The sequence below is a fragment of the Canis lupus genome, chromosome 7 (assembly GCF_003254725.2).
Source record: "Canis lupus dingo isolate Sandy chromosome 7, ASM325472v2, whole genome shotgun sequence".
NCBI classification, from domain to species: domain Eukaryota; kingdom Metazoa; phylum Chordata; class Mammalia; order Carnivora; family Canidae; genus Canis; species Canis lupus.
In genome coordinates, this window is record NC_064249.1 from 47,618,746 (window position 1) to 47,634,584 (window position 15,839).

Genomic DNA, 15,839 nt, shown 5'->3' on the forward strand with positions numbered 1-15,839 from the left:
TCAGGTTTTAAGGCTAGTAAGTAGGGGTGTAGGGATTTGAATTTGGGTAGTCTGACTAGAATATGTTTAGATACACTGGCAAACACAATAAATCAAATCATCTCTCTGGTTTCTCATAATCTGATTTCATAATTACAAAAGGATAGGAGGCCTGGAAATAATGATCTACACACTTATAGACTTAGAAAAATCACAATCAGTGATTTTGTTTTTCTTAAAATTAGGTCAATAATTGCAAGCACCAAAATAGCTGTTTCAATCAAGTTTTTCCAATTACTAGTTCCTAAAATGGAATGATCTAATAATAGCCCCTTCAGAACTATACTTTGAAACTATTTATCACTATTTAACAAAACTTTACAAAGTGCTTCTGTGAATGATAAGCAGTTCAGCCTAATAGATGAAAGCACTAAGGCCATATAGCCTGCTTGAATTTTGGCTCAATATGCAGAAACTTCCCAGAGGATGAGTACTGTATAAATTTTAACTATATTATTCTACGCTAAGTGCCAGGTTCTAATAGCGAATACTTAGACCTCTGAATATAGGAAGATCTTTATGTGATGAGATATCTACTTATTTAACTTAAATTGAAAAAGATCTCTCAGGCTTCACATTCCTGTACATGTTATACTACCTAACCCTTTTAAAACCATAGGACTTGTTATAGGTTGGATTTTTGTAAGAAACAGACTCTGAGATGAAACTAGCATGTATGATGTTTATTAAAGAGTTTCCTGGGATCCCACACCTGTGAAAGGGAAGAGAAGAAACGAGAAGGCAACAGAGGGAGAATTTGTACTGTAATAAATTCCTAAGGAAGTCTCAGCCAATTCCATTTGAGAGACCTAGAATTGTCTTTTTGGATTGTCCTCATTTGTGTTGAGATGGCCAGGCCTTTGTATTTCAACATGAGTTCAGACTTTTTTTTTTTTTTTTTTTTTTTTTTTTACTTTCCAGAGATACATTTTATTGCCTGAATTAGTTTAAGCATGGCAATGAAATACATAATGTATATTTTTTTTCAGGGGAAATAATTAGAAAATGTAAAAATTAGGGATCATTACCAGAAAATATAACTTGTGAAAATGATGCAGAAAAAATTCATTTACAATGGGTAAGAGGCCTTAGTAATTTAAGATTTTGAAAGGGATTTGTTTTTATATTTAAATGAATTTATTTTTATTAATAATAAATTTATTTTATATAAGGATTAGAAAGATTTCTTGAGTTACAAAATTACAAATGTTCATGTAATTTCCTGGACAGAAGGATAACACAAGGAAAACTGTATATTTTCCTTTGACTAAAATGATAGGCCAAGATTGTTCTCATTTCAAGAATGGGTATGATAATTTCCAAGCTGTTTACATTTAGAAATTAAAATTGGGAGTTCAGACTTTGTATCACACTGGGATGGCACGTAGGCCAGGCAGTTTGGAGAAAGCCAATTCCCAAAGGACTAATAGGGAAGACTGTTCAGTGACCGCCATGCTCCTGGCAGCTGGGCAATAAGGTTTTCTTCATAATTTATTTCATAGTATTTTCTTATTTCCATATCAATTTCTTCTTTGATGCATGCATTAGTTTTTTTATTCAAGTATAGTTGACATACAATATTGTATTAGTTTCAGGAGTACAGCATAGTGATTTGAAAATTCTCTGCATTACTGAGTATTCACCATGATAAGTATAGTCACTATCTGTTACCATGCAATGTTATTACAACATTTTGACTATATTCTCTGTGCTGCACTTTTCATCTCCATGACTTACTTATTTTATAATTGGAATTTTTTGCCTCTTAGTCTTCTTCACCTTTTTTACTCATCCTTCTACCCACCTCCCCTTTGGTAACTACCAATTTGTTCTCTGTATTTATAAGTGTTTTTCTGTTCTTCTATTGTTGTTTTTGTTCATTTGTTTTACTTTTTGATTCCACATGTAAGTGAAATCATATGGTATTTGTCTTTATCTTATTTTACTTAGATAATACCCCGTTAAGTCCACCCATTTTCTAAAATGGAAAGATCTTATTACTCTTTTTTTTATGGCTGAATAATATTCCGGTGTGTGACTGTGCATGTAAGAGACAGAGAGAGGGAGGAATCACATTTTCATCCATTCATCTATCAGCCTATCAATAGACACGAGTTTCTTCCATATCTTGGCTAGTGTAAATAAATAATACTGTGACAAGTAGAGGTGTATATATCTTTTTGAATTAATGTTTTTATTTTTGTTAGGCAAATAGCTGGTGGTGGAATTACTGGATCACATGATATTTCTATTTTTAATATTTTGAGGAATCTCCATACTGTTTTCCACAGTGGTTGTACCAATTTACATTCTAACCAATAGTGTGCAAGGGTTTCCTCTTTTCCACATCTGCCCTAACACTTGTTATTTCTTGTTTGGATATTTGCCATTCTGAGTGGTGTGAGGTGATACTTCATTGTGGTTTTAATTTACATTTTCCTGATGATTAGTGATGTGTTGAGCATTTTTCATGTGTCTGTTGGTTATCTGAATATCATCATTGGAAAAATGTCTATTCAGGTCCTCTTCTCATTTTTTTTTTTCCCTCTTCTCATTTTAATCAGATTATTTTCAGCATTGTAGGTATTCTTTCTACACTTTGCATATTAATCCCTTATCAGATATATATCTTCTCCCATTTAGTAGATTGCCTTTTTATTTGTTGATGGATTCCTTTGCTGGGCAGAAGTTTTTTATCTTGATGTTTGTTTTGGCCTTGGTTATTTATATATTTAATAATATCTAAATATAAAAATATCCTACTTCTATTTTTTAATGATTTTTAAGTTTAATTTCACTATTATGGAATATTCCATGATTTCTATTCTTTGGAATTTGAAGCTTTCTTAATGCAAATACATGGTCAATACTTATAATTGTTTCATGCATTTGAAAAATGTTTATATTACAGTGACTGGATATATTCTGTAAATTAATTAGATCAAATTTGCCAACAATGCACCTTAAATGTATATTTCTACTGAATTTTTTGTTAATTTTATCTGTCAAATTAGGTCAGTTTTGTCATATGTTTGAGCCTATGTTATTAAGATTATTTACATGTGGAATTGTATTTTTCTGATACTGTGAAGTTTTCTTTGGCATTTTGAAGTGTATCCCTTAAATTCTCAGCTTGATCTTATTTCTTGAATTTGTTAGTCACGATTATGTAAAAGTCTATGCTGGGTAACTGTATTGGCTGAATCCACTGTTCTGTTTATAATACCAATTTTTTTCTCTTGGATTTAACTTCTTTTTTTTTATTATCTGCTTAATTTTTTAAGACCTGACTTTCTAAAGACTTGTTATATGAAATAGTTTAGAACTAGCATAAGTCCTAGTATAATATTTTCCTGTTAAGCAAAATTTGTATTTTTTTTTCTGGGTGGTGGCTAAGGACAATTTAAATCTGGGGTAAACAGTCTATTTTCAGTGTTTGAGATTATTTGAATTTGGGTTTGACCTTTGCAAGATTCCATTCATTTTGGACTCATTCCTATGATGGAACCTTCCATGATCCGATCCAGAGCACATAGATTTATTAGGACCAAATGTTACTGGATCCAGGACTCCAAAATTTATCCTCCTATTTCCCAGAGAATCTGAATGTTGATTTTTTTTGTGGGGTTTTTATTCCTGTTTCTGAGACTCTCACCTACATTTTTAAGAATCAGGACAGGTCTTCATAGAAGGGAAAAGTGAAACCATGTTCTGGGCTGACTACTCTGGGTTTTCATATTTTCCAGCTCCTACTGTCTTTGTAGCTCTCTCACGCCTTCAAATCCATGCTTTGATTTTTCCTTTTTGTCCTGTATATGTGTGTGGGTGGATTCACAGGAAATTTTTTTTTAAGATTTTATTTATTTATTCATGTGATACACAGAGATAGAAAGAGACAGAACATAGGCAGAGGGAGAAGCAGGCTCCATGCAGGGAGCCCGATATGGGACTTGATCCCGGGACTCCAGGGTCACACCTTGGGCCAAAGGCAGGCGCTAAACCGCTGAGCCACCCGGACTACCCAGATTCACAGGAAATTTTATCCAAAGTTCCTGTGACATTGGTAGTAGAAATAGAATACCAGTAGTTATTTTATTAGAATATGGAGTGTTTATTTTTATTACTATTATTCATAGTATAAGTTTATGCTCAATTTGTACTTTAGACATGCTCTCATATATATATTATAATACAGAGACTTTATAGTTATTGTCATTGGTTTGGACTATGTACAGAAGTAAAGTGACAATTCTAGTAAAATTTCTGTTCTTCTGAAGAAAGAAGTGTGTTACATAGGATGATCCTAAATGACCCTTGCTTTTTTATATAATCCCCTCTACTTGTGCATGAATATGATGAGATCTCACTTCTGTGAGTATTTCTTTAAGTCAAATATCTGGGATGACTCACCAAAGTTCTCTGATTAGGATCTTGCAAAGCCAAAATAAAGATGTCAAGTAGGCTAGACTCTCATGTAGATGCTCAGGGGAAAGAGGCCATTTTATACTCATCCAGCTTCTCACAGTATTTGAGGAAAGGGGGTTTCTCCAGGTGAGCTCAATCTAATCACATAAACTCTTCAAAAGTAGAGTTTTCCCCAGCTGATGGCAGAAGGAAGGGAAGTCAAAGACATTGCCAGCTTTGATGCTTTTAGGATGCAGATGGCCATAAAAGAAAGAATGTGGGCAGAGAACACTTCTAGGCTTACAACCACCAAGAAAACAAGGACCTCAGATCTACAGACCACAAAAAACTGAATTTTACCAATAAGCTGGATGAGTATAAAATGGTCTCTTTCCCCTGAGCATCTACATGAGAGTCTAGCCTACTTGACATCTTTGTTTTGGCTTTATGAGATCCTAATCAGAGAACTTTGGTGAGTCATCCCAGATATTTGACTTAAAGAACAGTGAGATAATGAATGGTTGTTTTTTAAGCCATTAAATGTGTGGTAGTTTGTTACACAGCAAACAAAATAATGCAGGCACATCTGAGAGTCATCACATAGACAAGAGATCAGGGAATCTTTGTGGAAGATTCTCAAAGGATGTTGACTTAACCACTGCTAATTATCAGAGACCATGGTGATTAGCTGCTTCGTTCTTCGTTCTTCTTCATTCTCAATGCATTCAGTCCTTTCTTCCAAATATCGTATTGGAATTGCTCTAGTCAAGCTTACAAATAACTTATAACAAATAAATTATTTGTTGTCTGATTTGATTGACTGTCTTCATTTAGTATCTTATTTGACCTCTTCACATGATGGAAAATGTTAATTACTGCCTAGACTCGTAATCTCTTTTCCTTTTAGCCCTTAATTTTTATTGCCCATGAAGTTTTATCTTCAACTCTTTTTCTCTAAATAAACACCTCAGCAATCTCTTCCATTCTCATTGTTCCAATGGTCTTCAATATGCTAATGCTACTAAAACTATATTATCAAGATATTTTTTACTGGTTATATATAGGACATACAATCCTATATATCCAGCTTCTCAATTTTTATATCCTACAGGTTTCTCAAATTCAAGGCATTCAAAATTGAACTCATCATCTTTCCTTAAACATGCTTATGTTTTTGTGGCAATTAATGGCAGCAGTGTGCAGTAAGTTACCCTATACAGAAACTTTAATATTACCTTTAGTTACCTCATCATCCTTCTATACAATTAATACTCACATATTTTCAAATGTCTCTTAACATGTATGGCACTGTTTAAGTTATCAATTAGATTTTATATCTTTAATAGTTAAGTCACACTAGTCCTATCTCTGCTGCAAGTAACATATAACTCTTCCAAGAATATTTTTATCCCTTTTCTTTGCCAGAGTAACTCAAATTGTCTTTCAGATTCTGTCTTTTATATCAATTCCATTGGGAAACTTAATCTGTGTTCTGAGACTTCTCTTGAGAGAGAGACCGTGTTTCATCACGGTCTCTGTGGTCATTGCTACAAACCTCAACAATTTTCTAATATCCATGTCTCAGTTGTACATCGGCCAAAGTTCTACAGAAATAGGTCACAATAACTTTCTAAATTGGGAAACCTCTGAGCTTGCTTGCTTTATTCCAATGTCACTGAGGCCAATAAAATGATAAATCAACAGAGTTGTACTTTAAATATGGAGCTCTACAGGTGTGTGTGTGTGTGTGTGTGTGTGTGTGTAGGTAGGTAGGTATTCGTACTTTAGTTCTTTTCCTTTGTGACTCTGTCTGAGTTCTATGCACCAAGTTTTCAGATAGGTAATTATGCCCTGGAAGAGATCTTAGCCAGGGCACCAAAGAGTTTCATAAAACTGTATCTGATAATCTCAAAATTATTTTCCTGAGATTAACATTTTATTGCTTCCTTTTGGTATCTTAGTAGTAGGGACACAGGAGAAGTTCACAGAAGAGACCTATAAGCAGCTGAAGATTTTTTTGAAAGGCAGAGATGGCAGATTTTAAAGTTCCCAGGTTTCAGGCATTACTCATTAATATAAGAAGTCTTCATGGATGGTGATTTTAGTTGAACATGTTGTCCCTTTCTCATTCTCTCCCATAATTCAAATATGGTGTCTCTTTTTGGAGCTCCCATAGTACTGTGCTTACCCTTTGTGTGGCACTCATTACACTCTATGTGATTGCCTGGTTACTGCCTTGACCAGTAGTCAATAGCTATATGATGACAAGAGACTTCATATTATTCCCCATCATATCCATAGTGCTTAGAATGATAGCTAATGTACAGTAGCTGCTAGGTAAAAATGGTGAATTTAACTGATTCCAACAAAGACATGATAATAAAATATCATCACTGGCTTAGGGATCAACAAAGGACCTGATAAATTCACTGAACTTTCTTGGGCCTCAATTGCTATACCTTAGAATGATATTAGAAGAGATTATCTCCAAGTTTTCTTTCCACTCTAACAGATTATAATTCTAAGGGGCTGAAGTGACCAGAACCAGTTTGACTTCATTTCTTGAGCACTTTTTCTTTTAGATGACTTCATTCCTAAATAGTCATTCTTCATGCTTGCACATTGTTTGCCAGTAGTATGTCTCAAGGACTATACAAGCAGAAAAGAGATTTTTCTCTTCCCTAATAGCTTGAATGAAAGTCTTATACTTGATTCTTATCGACCTGAAAAAATGTGGTCCTATGCCCATTATTACTGTTGTGAGAGGATATATAATTCACTAATTGATTTAGGCCTGGATCATGTACTTACACCTGTGTTGGAAGGTTGAGTCAGTCTCATTTAAACCATATAAATGTTTAATAAGATAATTATATGGAGAATTTGATGTTGTTAACCTAGGTAAGGAGAAAGCATGGTCACTATTCAAAAATGAATGCCATAAACATTAACACTTAGTGCCTCAAATGTGTTAAGTGAAAATTTAACATCTGGAGTGAAAGCATTCTCTCCTAATATATGTCCTTTGGAAACTTTGTTAGATTAAAAAGAATATGGATCCTACCCAGTATTGTGATTTGTATTTTCAAGTTGTACTTATCTGACATACATCTGTTGTTGGTGTATTTCATTAAAAATAGTTTCACATATTTGTACTTCCCTACATCCATCCTAGCTCAAGGGCAACACTGGACATTCACCATATGCTAACATGTGCATTGACTTCTTTATTGATTAAGCTACTAAGTTATTTGGTGGAAAGTTAGTTTTGCCATAGTGGAAACTGTCAGGAGTGAGTATTTTCTTTATCAAGCTGTAATACATGTCTTCTTAAAGTGAGGGATTGAAATTTTATCTCAGCTTGAGGTAGGAAAGTAAAGTAAGTGAGTTTTCTCTTAAAGTTCCAGCTCTACCTATATGTTTGATAAGCATCTGAGGAACACATTTATAAGACATCTAGTCACTTCTCCTATAATATAGATGTACATAAATTAATTTTTAGAGAGTTATATTCAATAAAATGGTTTGAGGGAAAAGCAAATATTTTACATGAGTAATTTATATTTGCATCTTCAATTTCAGCCTCTTTCTGACTAGGTAATTTATACACTTTTGTTAAAGGATGACAGACATCGATAATAAGAGACCCAAGGCGATTTTATTTCCTAGACAATTTGATAACATCCCCGTACCCTTTCCACCAGATGGAAACTAAGTTAAGTTGTGGGTGTGATATATATTAATGGATCAATGAACGCAAATAAAATTAACAAATGACAGTCAAACGTGCATCACAGCAGAAGGTGAATCTGGCAAAGTTCCTGAAGAATACTTTCCCCTGAAGGAAAATGTCATTAATAGACAAATTAGTTGCATATCATCCCAGAGCAAATAAGTGCTTCTTTACCTCCTCAGTTGGCTGGAAGTTACCTGGAAAAGTGGGGAAACAGCAGAAGTGAAATTTAGTAGGAATAAATGTGAAACTCTAACTTTGTTTAAAAGCATTCTTTATATGAATATAGGATGCAAAATATGCAAGACTTAGGTGGCATGAGCTAAACAAAGGTCTGGAAGGTTGAGTAAAACTGGAGACTCAGTGTGCCATCATGGCAAAAATCAACTGCCTTAAAAGCTTGAGAATCTTAGGCTGAAGTAATAAAAATAAAGGAGGTTCTCTTGTACAATCATGGAAGCATTTACATATTTTATAATTTTAAAAGAAAATTAAAACCCATAAATGGAAAGAGAAAATAAATGACAAAATCCAAATTAATATACTGAGTGTTTTGTAATAAAATATTGTTTTATAATAAAATTATTGAATGGTAGATATAAAAATAGAGAAGGTAAGATCTTTTTTTTTTTTTTTAATTTTTATTTATTTATGATAGTCACAGAGAGAGAGAGAGAGGCAGAGACATAGGCAGAGGGAGAAGCAGGCTCCATGCACCGGGAGCCTGATGTGGGATTCGATCCTGGGTCTCCAGGATCGCGCCCTGGGCCAAAGGCAGGCGCCAAACCGCTGCGCCACCCAGGGATCCCAGAAGGTAAGATCTTAAAGGAAGCTTAGGATATGCAATCTGAAATGCAGAGTTTAGATTAGAATTCAGATTAGTCCCAAATTAGACTGTGATTTGGGGTTTCCAGTATATAAAGAGGAAAAATTATGGGTTAGATATTTTTATTGTTACACGAAAGAAGCAAATCATAAGGAGTGAGAAACTTTTTTTTTGTAGAAACCACATTTCCCCTAAATTCATCACGTAAGCTCTTTAGAGAAGGAAAATTAGAAAACATTTTATCATTCCATATTTAAAAACTGCACACTTTGCTTCAAGGAAACTGATGGTTTATTTAGTTTAGGCTTTATGAATGAGAAGCTGCTATAATGCCAAATGAAGGCTGTTTTTTTCCCCCAGGTTTAAGGTGAGCAAGGCATAGGGAGAAAGGAAAATATGTGTGAGTTTCTCTGAGATGTCTATCATAATTATTATGCTTGTTATTTGAAATTTTTTAAATGGGATTTTCATCAGAGCATTTACAGAAACATGCTATTCACATCATTCATTTACTCTTGTTTCTTTCCTCTCCCCAATCTAGCACATCAGCTGTGTTTCCTCTACTTAGGATTTTTATGTCCCAATTTCTGCCACCTCTCAAGCTCATAGATCAGCATTCGGGTGTTCCTAAGTAGGAGTTCTGTGCAAATTTTAAGGTGGAAATGCTAGGCTTTGGAAGTTGAGTAGTAAAGGGCATGAGATTTGCAGGCTGACACATGTAGTTTTTACTCTTTCTTTCTAGCGCTGAAGCATGTTGCTATCTGTCACTACACTACCATTGCCCCACTTGGGAATGACATTATCTACTTCAGGATATTGTGAATTAAAAGCAATATACATCAAATGTGCACAGCAGTTCTTGGTATATAATAAGTAGGGTTGCCAGAATTAGCAGATGATAAAAAAAAGAATTAGAATGTTGGTTAAATTTGAATTTCAGATAAACAAGTAGTAAGTAGGTTCTGTGAAAATAAATGAAGACTAAAGCATGAGAACAAGCAAGGTCTATTTATTCATAGCAAGGGAATCAGCCGCTGTCACTTGCATTTTGGCAGAGATTCAAAGGCAAGCAAAGTAGTGAGAAAGAATTATGGTTAAAAAAAAAAAAAGTTTTCAGGTATGCCCTGATGGAGGGAGGCTGGTGGTTAAAAAAGAAATGCTGCTAGTATGCTAACTAGAAATGGGCATCCTGTTTGATTGGTTATAAAGGTGCATAGTTTGCTTCTTTTGGGTGGTCCTAAATTCTAAGCAGGAGCAAAAATTAGGGAAGCTTAATCAGTTATTTATCAAGTCTTGGCCATTTTGGGCCAGTGGATAAGAAGGAGTGTTTGGCTTCCTGGGGTGTCACTAGAGATAGCAGTCTGACTTTCTATAAGTCTGATTTTTAGCAGCCTTACTTCTCGGGCTCCTTGGGCTTTTTATTGTAGAAAAAGGGTTGATTTCTTTGACAGGTTGCTGAATGTTACGGGTCAGAGTTCTGTGTGTGTGTGTGTGTGTGTGTGTGTATAATATATACATACATATATAATGTTATATATAAAAATATGTATAGATAAAAAATAGGGCTATTGTCCATTCATATATTCATTTTCTTAGCCCTGAATATTGTATGGTGTTGTGAATCCCATCTGGCAATACTAATATTAAGTACTTGCTAAGTCGTTGACGCTATATGACTAATATTTCAGCAGTAATGGCACGGCATGTTAGTCTTCCAGGAGTGTTTGCATTTTATAAGAAGACCAAGGAGAAGAGAACACCTTAGCATGACAAAGTAAATCTGTTATGGTGTAATTCCAGACCATGGAATTTTCTTAAGGATACTTTTTAAGTCAATAAAGTCCTCAAGTCACACTGCTATTAACCATCTGCTCATAAAATCAACTGAGGCCAAAACATAAGTTTTTTCAGGTGCAGGAAATAGTTTAGATTAATGAGAAAACAGGTGGTTCTCAAGCAATTCCCATACCTCTCATTTCAACAAAGTACAGTATTTTCAGTGCATTTTTTTCTTTCTTTGCTCTCTCTAGCCCCTCTAATGTTTATTGATTCTGCTTCCTTTATCACTTTCCATTGATTAGTAGTGTCTATAGTTATGCATTAGGGGTATTGATTCTGAAGGAATGGCCCTCTAATGGGGGTCAGCTAAAGTCAGACATGGAGCTTGGCCCTTTCTTGATTTTTGTTATTGGTTTATTGAGATTTTGCTCTTCTCATTTTCCAGTGTACAATGGATTGGTTTGGGATGAAGGAAGATTTTTTAACATGTTTACTGGCTGGGATTATTTCTGTCATGTTCGCATCAACCTGTCATTCTGGGCCGGGTGTTGTGCTGCATACTGCCAGGACCCATCTGCCTTGGGCGGTTGTTGCCGGAAGTAGTTCTGCAAGCTGAGGTGTGCACTAATTCTGGCAAGCTCCTTCTTCTCAAGCAAGGGAAAGTTGTGTATGCCAGTTTCAATAACATATGTGGCTGTTTCTGATGCTTGTTCTTTTTGGTTGTAAATAACAGCTGAAGCAAGCTATCTAGTGCTTAATCAGAATCCATGGGCTTTAGGGCATCTAAAAGTTGAAACTTTTTCAAATTCTGAGGCCTTCAGACAAAGAGATATTGGAAATTTATAAAGGTTACATGCTTTATAGGAAAAAACAAAGCAATATGAAGGAAGTAAGTTTTGGATCCAGACAGAGCTGTTTTAATACTTCATAATAACACTGCCATTTAGTAGCTATGTGAATAGGGACAAGGCATTCGACCTCTCTGAACTTCAGTTTTCTCATTATGAAGTTGGGCATAATACCCAGTTGCTGAGGGAAATTAGAGGTAATATTATAAAATATAATAGCGTTGGCATCAACATGTACTACTACTACTACTAACAATAATAATTAGAAAATGAAAAAGGACATCTAGAAGTTATTTTTTAAAAATTAACAGGGCTCCAGTGCATCATATTTTCTAATAAAAAATGCTATTGCAGAGTAAGCCTTTGGAAGAACGTTTGTAAAAGGGCTGAAAAAAGTGGAAAGGGCTATTCCCTGAAATCTTACTCTGCCCTGTACAGCAGAAGTCAACATCAGTTCTATGGAGTCAAAGAAAAAGAGCAATATTACATGAAACTAGCCTTTGATGAGCTTTTAATCTGCTTGGATAAAAGTCTCTAAAACATAAAGCAATCGACAATATAGTGAATTTAAAAAAAACAATATAGTGAAATATATAATCAGGGATCAGATTATGTATGCCACTTAGGATTTCCACACTTCAGAGAAGAAATTTGTCATCCTTAAATTGGTGAAGTTTTTATATTACCATGACATCTGTACTCCCTTCTTCCATAACCCACCCTTCCTGCTGCCAGATTAATTCACTCAAGTGTTTTCCTTACTAATATGCTTCATGTATTTTTCTGTGCAATGTTTCGCTGTTGTTTATCTACATTTACCTGATATCCTCAGTACTATGTAGACACAAACCTCAAGTATGCAGGTTCTTAAAATGCCTAATTTCTTTTTTTTTTAAATGCCTAATTTCAATTAAAATAAGGTTTTTAAAAATGTAGTAAGGTATTTTAAAAATTAATAAAAAATAGTTTTGTCCTAGTTTTATTTAATGGCTCAAACCAGGACCAGAAAGACTATGATTTGCTCTAAATTTTAGTATTTTCTTTATTCATCTTCCTTTCCTGTAGTTGTGCTCTCCTAATGTACAGAATGTTATTGGAAAAGATTTCATCAAAGTCTTACTCAAATTAACAGCTTTCAATAGCATTTCTGCTCAAAGTAGTCCTTTGAAGAGGTAGGTGCCAATCCATGAATTGTGTATTAGTAGTATGAGATGAAATAATACAAAAATGGAAAGTACTTCAAAAATTTTAGAGCATTTTAACATTCCCATGGCATTCAAGGGCTTAACACATTGAACTGTTTTCTTGAAGAGGGTGTAGACCATTTCTAACGTGATTGATTTGACATGCTTATTTGCGTATGGCTTGAGCTATACAGACCAGCACAGTAGGACTGTGTATCTACCTGTGATGGCTGGATAAAAAAAATTAAAAAGAGCCCTACCCACAGAAAGTTTGAAAAACACTGTGTTAGTGAAGCTAGTGGGTCTGTCTGAAATTTTTCTTAGTCCAGGCCTGTCCGGCATGCAGCCATAGCCCATACCACTGAGAACAGCATTCTGAGGTTCTTGGTATTAGGGAAAGGCATCATTAAATCCTTATACAAATGACAAGACATTTTTACAAACTGTGAGATATTCAACCTATGACTCCCTTTTGAAGGATGACATAAAGGATGATCTGTTCTCTCTGACTTATTTGGTAATCACAAAGTAAAGTGAACACTACCAGGACTCAGGTATTTATCACAAAAGCTAAACAGCCTAGTGACATTTTTGTTCCCTATTATTCATATCAATTCTTTTTTTTTTTTTATAAACACACATCCACACACCAGTGCACATAAGAGAGAGCATGAGAGAGAGAGAGTGCATGGAGGGGAGGGGCAGAGGAAGAGGGAGAAAGAGAGAATCCCAAGCATGTTGCATGCTCAGCAGAGCTTGCCACAGATCTCAATCTCAGGACCCTGAGATCATGACCTAAGCCAAAATCAAGAGTTAGATGCTTAACCAACTGAGCCACCCAGGCACTCCCATATCATTTCTACAGGGCTTAATTTCCCTTTGTGAATACTGACCCAGCCTGGGGGAAAAGTTGAGCTGTTATCTCCAGCTCAGTACCTTTTTGAGGTAAAACTCTAAAGTGAGGTTTGCCTACCCCACCTTCTCATCACTCTTTTCTCTTTTGTCTTCTGACCTTCTGGCGTCCAACACCCAGGACAATCATGCTGCCGCCCAGTTCCCAACTATTCCACAGGCCCAGGCTCCCAAGACAGAACAGGAAACTTCTGCTGTGCCCTCAGCCCCACCCATCCCACTCTTGAGCGTCTATCAGACACTGATGAGTCTGAATCTAAAATGGTGGCTGTATAAATCATTGCTTTCAGAGAGGTATTAACCTAGCAGTGAGCTGAAAGTCACGGAAGTACAGGTACTTTCTTGAAAAAAAAGAAAAAGACATATTTGTAAAAGACAATCAAATATGAAGCAAAGGTTTCCTCTTTTTTTTTTTTTTTTTGGTCTAGTTAAAGTTTGTATACCATATACCTTTGTGGATTATTACTGTCCCAATTGCTTTTCTATCCACAACTCACAGGAAGTATGTAAGAAATAAGTTCTTAGGTAAGAAACAAGTACATTTATACCCAGGAAGAAAACGTAATGAGTAGCTAGTTCTCCACCATCATTTTACTAAGTAGAAAAATGAGACCCTAAAAAGTGAAATGATTTGGATGCTTTCATACAAACAAATGCATTATTGTTGATAATGAAACAATTTCATATTTAGAGGAATACAAATTTATGAATTTTATTTAAGTAATTCCATTTTGAACAAATAAAATATCTGGTCAGAGCAATGTGGTACCCATTCATTTAAGACTCATTAATTTTGAGTCATTTTTAAAAATATTTTATTTATTTATTCATGAGAGACACAGAGAGGCAGAGACTATAGGCAGAGGGAGAAGCAGGTTTCCTGTGGGGGGCCTAGTGTGGGACTTGATCCCAGGACCCGGGGTTCACGACCTGAACCAAAAGCAGATGCTCAACCACTGAGCCACTCAGGGGCCCCTTGAGTCATTTTGAAAGTATCTGGTCCCCATGTTATTTAAAGTTGGTTTCAATATTTGCAGGCATTATTTCCTTCATATTGAAAACCTTCTTTTTAAAGGATGTCATTCTAAGGTACAATTCTAACTTCATGTGTGCTTCTCTGTACATGTTTGTACACAATCTGTCACATCTGTTGAATCTTGGGTAGATACCTTTTGAATCAACAAATAAAAGTGAAAGTTTTTAAGAGAATGTTTAATGAATAGAGTGGGCTAATATAAGCTTAGGAGAAATAAATGTCTTTACAAGTAGCATTGAGTAGAAACAAAGTAGAACATGGATTTCTAAAATAGTTTTGATTTGAAATTTTACTCTGGTAAGAAATAAAGTGAGGGATCTTAACCAGAAGAGTCATGACTTATAACTGCATGGGGACCTTAAGTAGAATCATTTGTCTCCTTATGTTGAACTACAGAGTGAGGACAGTTCGAGGACTCCTGCTTGACCAGTTCATTCAGCAAAATTTAATGGATTTTGTTCTGTGCTTAGATAGTTTAGCAATCATGTCTGTTATGGGACTAATTTATGTCAAGCATGTCAAAAGCATTCTGAAAGATGCAATGAATTCACTGTGGCATCAATCCCTTTTAGCTTATTTTTTAGGTATGTGCTCAAGTGGAGAAAATTATTGTACATATCAGTGTGATATTTTTGAGAAAAATATATGATTCTCTATAGCTTTACATTTAAATCTCTTCTAATTTTTAAAATCTTCATCTCTGTAATTCAAATTATTTCCCCTTGTTACTTAGTAGAAAGTAATTTATATAGAGATAATCCTGTTTTCATTGGAAATAAATTTTGAAAGCTATTCAAAACCATTATGGGAAGTGTGTGTGTGTGTGTGTGTGTGTGAGAGAGAGAGAGAGAACTTGCAAAATTCCATTGCCTAGCCTATTGCATGAATAAATAGTGGAGTCGCAAGTATTTAGAGATGTAATTAATGTAGATGTACGAAGATCAGTTAAAGCACTATTTTAGAAATAAGATGGACCTTTGGGCTTGTCTAATCCAACCCATCCATTTATAGGTGGGAAAATTAAGGTTCATAGTACATTCTGCATATGAATTGCTCAAGTCTGCAAAATGAGCTTGAA

General features: G+C 35.0%; 1 protein-coding gene and 1 long non-coding RNA gene across 8 annotated transcripts in view; one reads left to right on the top strand and one right to left on the bottom strand.

Moving 5' to 3' along the window:
- RIT2 (Ras like without CAAX 2) overlaps positions 1-15,839 on the top strand; it is a 475,191-nt gene that overhangs the window by 360,334 nt on the left and 99,018 nt on the right. The gene's annotated exons all lie outside the window — the stretch shown is intronic.
- LOC112647818 (uncharacterized) overlaps positions 8,083-15,839 on the bottom strand; it is a 36,744-nt gene continuing 28,987 nt past the window's right edge. Inside the window, exon 3 of the long non-coding RNA XR_003128488.3 lies at positions 8,083-8,373. This is a non-coding gene — a long non-coding RNA (uncharacterized LOC112647818). The remainder of the gene's footprint in view (positions 8,374-15,839) is intronic.